Here is a 4,842-nt window from a genome sequence, read left to right as displayed (position 1 = left end):
GTTTTCCTGGCATTTCGTTTTTTCCCCGGGGGGGGGGGGGGGGGGTTCTGCCAACGTTCCAAGAGCAGCGAGAAGAGAACGCATATAACGCGGAAAGACAAACGTTGGTTATCAGTATTACTTGTAATTGAAAGTACGCTAGACGTCGTGTTCCGTAGCGGTGAAAAAGCAGTACTTCAACAAGTAGACGCCAGTATTTTCAGAACTGATTAACCCCCCTACTTGGTCCGAGATCGTCCAGGAATTGTGCCCCGCCTTTTTCAAAATTGTATTGAAAGCGAGCATTGCCGGAAAAATAAAAAAATCCAGTGAGCCATGGCACACACCCTCCCCACAGGTGGGCGACAACATGTATTATATTGTTACGGTGCAGACTTCCTTGGCGGAGTGGTGAAGCCACTGCTATGAAGGGAAATCCCCCTGCAAGGCATGAGGCCAATCGTGGAGGACAAGAAAGACTACGATCGGTGTGGCGCTCGGCAGGAGCTAAAACGGTCATCTGCTGTGTCTCTGATTTCGGGCCCCTTTTGTAAATAGCGTAAATACATCTAATTCTAACCGCGTCTACCTCGTCTCATCTTGGTGGGGGTGCTACAACGATCCCGTGAGGCGACGGAGCTTCGGAGCGAACGCCAGCTCTCTCAGGACACCGTGCCTACCGATTCTGGGCAGCACCATCAACCGGCCATGCCACCGTCCATTGTGTTGACCCAACCCCGCGATCCTGGATTTTTCTACGGCGACGTCGACATCGACGTGAACGACTGGCTCACCATGTATGAGCGTGTAAATCACCATAAAAACTGGTGTCTCACGATTATGCTGGCAAACATCGTCTTATATCTCAAGGGGACGGCCCTCACGTGGTATGATACTTATGTACATGAGCTCACTAGCTGGGATATCTGCAAAGAGAGGCTGAATGGGGTGTTTGGGAAGCCCCTCGTACGTCAGCTCGCTGCCAAGCAAGAGCTTTCCACACGTGCTCAGACGGCCAAGAAGCCGTATTTAGCATACATACAAGATGTCCTTTCCCTTTGCGCCAAGGTTCACTCCACAATGTCCGAGTCCGACAAGATCGGCCACATCTTGAAAGGCATTGCCGACGACGCCTTTAACTTGCTTGTTATCAAGAACTGCTCGACCGTGGACAGAGTCCTTGCTGAGTGCCGACGCTTCGAGGAAGCGAAATGCCGCCGCATTGTACAGAACTTCACTATAGGCTCCCCAACACAGCGGCCACGTCGTCCTGCGAGAGCTCACCACCTCCTCCGCGCGACACTTTTTCACCCGAAAATGTGGTACGCATTGTGCGCCGGGAACTGGAAGCCATGGCTCCTCCAACTTTCATTTCCCCTCCAGACCACGTAACGCCCACGCTATCCTTGATCCAGACCGTAGTACGCCAGGAACTTGATAATCGCGGCCTCGGTTCGTTATGCTCCCTAAGTCGCCCTTGCACCCACGATATCTTCCGCCCACCAGTGCTCTCCGTACCCAGCACATGCCCCCTCGATACCGCAACCCGGATGAATGGCGTACACATGACGACAAACCAATTTGCTTCACCTGTCACCGCGTCGGTCATGTTTCTCGCTACTGTCCAAGCCGCTGGACACCACGACCCCGCTCCGGGTTTTACAGCTACCAATTCGCCTAATCACGGCCCGACCTTTTGTCTCTCGCCGAACCCAGGACGCCACCGATTCCCGCTCGCCTGTCGAACAACCTATTGGCCGCCACAGTCGCTCACCGTCCCCTCGCCGTCACCTATCGCCGTCGCCCCAGCCCCGCCGTTTGTTCCGGAAAACCAGACGATGCAGTGCCTATAGCTGCATTGACGACCCGGCCAGAATATCCTCTTTTGACTGTTCCGCCCCGTCCTAACCTTTTAGAGATAACTTTCGATGGTGTATGCGTTCAGGCGTTAGTGGACGCTGGTGCGCAAATTTCTGTAATAAGTTCTGACCTTTGCCCACGGCTCAAAAAAGTTCGCACTGCTTCCCCGTCCTGTGTAGTGCGAGTGGCCGATGGGGGCACGCCACCCATTCTCAGCACGTGCACCGCTCGTGTCACCATCGCAAATCACCAAATCCCTGTATTATTTCCTGTCCTTCCACATTGCCCTCACGACATCATCCTTGGACTCGACTTCCTCACAAACTTCTGCGCTCATCGACTGCTCCACGGGTAAAGTTCGACTTGGACTGCCAATTTCTCCCCATATCACTCATGAAGTAGAATGTCGACTTCGGTCGGAGCAGTTCACCCGTTTGCCACCAAAAACTGTCACATACGTTAATTTTTTTTCTACTCCTGCCATACCCGATGGTTCGTACATCCTTGCCCCGATCACTGACATTCTGCTGTTACGTCAGGTGACTTCCTCATTCCTTCATTACAGTCACCAACAATCACGCCACCCTTCCGCTTTTGAATTTTAGTTCTTCCCCACAAGTCGTCTACGAAGGAATGTCCTTGGCGGACTTGTGTTCCCTTGACCACTGCCACATTCTGACCTTAACGACTGATGGGCATTCCAATTTTCGGAATGATACGCCGAACCGTGAGGCCAGATGTGATGAATTTGTTAACACGATTGGCCCCGATCTAACACCACAGCAAATTGACGACCTTTAGACCCTTTTGAGCTCCTGACTTCAACGACCGCCCTTTAGGCCAAACCACCTTGGTGAAACACCGAATCAACACTGGCGACGCGAGCCGCCTCCATCGGCGGCCATATGTTTCCGCCGCTGAACGCCAGGTCATTCAAAAGGAGGTCGACAAGATGCTTAAAAAAAATTCCCCCGCACCTCCCCGAAGGGAATCGTGCAGAAATGCGAATGCATTGGGTGCACCGATGAGTGTGTTGCGAGTAATGGCGTAATTAATGACGAGAGTGTGAACGTAATCATTTATTCATCAGCACCTGTTTGTGTTATCGTTGTACCTGACGGCCACAATCACTGCCTTGTGATCGCTAAAGTGCACGGTCAAAGGGTCTTTGAGAAGCGTACGCGCGTCACAGTTTCGCGTAAAGACCAGATCAATGCAACTCCCGTGAATGGTAGTGGGGCACGTGTCGAAGCCGGCAGAGAGACAATGCATAGAGTGCCTGGTCTGCATGTACTCGACCAGCCACTCGCCACTCTTCTTGCGCACGTCAACGTTGAAGTCGCCAACCAAGACTATGGGGTCAGAGGGTTTGGAGCGCACGCGCACGCTTTCCATAGCCGCGTCCAGAAATGCATTCGCATTTACGACGACGACGACGACGACGAAGGCAGAACTACGAGGCGCGAGCGCACGGACGACGACGATGACGGCGAAAGAAATGCATTCGCATTTACGACGACGACGACGACGGCACAACTACGAGGCGCGAGCGCACGTGCGCGCGCTCACGTGCGTTCGCGCTGGAGGAATGCAGGCCCACGCCGGCCAACGGAGCAAGACAACCCCCGGCTAATAAATGCATTCGCATTTAAAGACATCATCGAGCATTTGTCCAGCCCTTGGGCATCGCCGGTGGTACTGGTCAAGAAGAAAGACAACACGTCTGGAGATTCTGTGTCGACTATCGTCATCTCAACAACATTACTAAGAAAGACGTTTACCCTTTACCCCGAATAGACGATGCCCTCGACTGTCTTCAAGGCGCCAAGTACTTCTCCATCGACGTTCGCTCAGGCTACTGGCAAATCGCCGGCGATTTGCCAGTAGCCTGAGCCGGCGATTTGCCAGTAGCCTGTCCATGTCGTCGACGGCCGTCGACGACATGGACAGAGAAAAAACTGCTTTCATTACATCGGACGGACCTTATCAGTTTAAGGTCATGCCGTTCGGCCTTTGCAATGCGCCAGCGACATTCGAGCACATGATGGACTCAGTCCTTCACAGCTTCAAGTGGTCCACATGCCTTTGTTACCTTGACGATGTGATCGTTTTCTCCCCTACTTTTCCGACTCGTCTTTCTCGTCCATCGGCCATCCTTGCCGTTTACCGCAAAGCCGGTCTCCAGCTGAACTCCTCCAAGTGCAACTTCGGACTCAAGGAAATTACCATCCTCGGCCATCGTGTCGACGCGCGGGGCGTACAACCTGACCCAGAAAAGCTCAAGGCAGTTCAAAGCTTTCCTGTCCCTACTTGTTCCAAAGACGTACGCAGCCTTCTTGGGTTATGCTCATATATACTTTCGACGCTTTATTCAAAGTTTTGCCGACATCGCACGCCCTTAAACACAGCTTCTTAATTTAAGAAGAATGTGCCTTTTTCCTGGGGGCCTGATCAAGAACGTGCTTTTCCGACCTTAAAAACTCGATTGACAACACCTCCCATCTTTGGCCATTTCGATACTTCCGCCCCTACGGAAGTTCGTACGGATGCGAGCGGCCATGACATTGGAGCGGTTCTGGCGCAACGCCAACACGGCCAAGATCGCGTGATCTCTTATGCAAGCCGTCTCTTGTCTCCCGCCGAACGGAACTACTCAATTACTGAACGTGAGTGCTTGGCACTGGTATGGACAGTCACCAAGTTTCGACCGTATCTTTATAGACGACCCTTCTCTGTGGTCACAGACCACCGTGCCCTTTGCTGGCTCTCATCATTTGAGGAGGGGACGCCACCAGGTCAGTGATCAGGTGGCCGACCATAGCAGACTCGGTTTCGCTACGCTCCTGCTTCGGAAGCTCTATGAGCCTACCGCAGAGTGCCAGCCGCCCAAATTCTGCTCCACGAGCTTCTTCTAGACGTTCGCTTTCACCTGATACCATCCAAGGAGAGCCCCCGATCACCCACGTTCAAGATTCGACCCGATTCCTGTGGGACCACGTTTTC

This window comes from Haemaphysalis longicornis, unplaced genomic scaffold (genome assembly GCF_048455015.1).
Source record: "Haemaphysalis longicornis isolate Haplotype H1 unplaced genomic scaffold, Haemaphysalis longicornis Haplotype H1 scaffold_29, whole genome shotgun sequence".
NCBI classification, from domain to species: Eukaryota; Metazoa; Arthropoda; class Arachnida; order Ixodida; family Ixodidae; genus Haemaphysalis; species Haemaphysalis longicornis.
The sequence above is the reverse complement of the archived record's forward strand: the minus strand, read 5'-3'. Positions refer to the sequence as shown.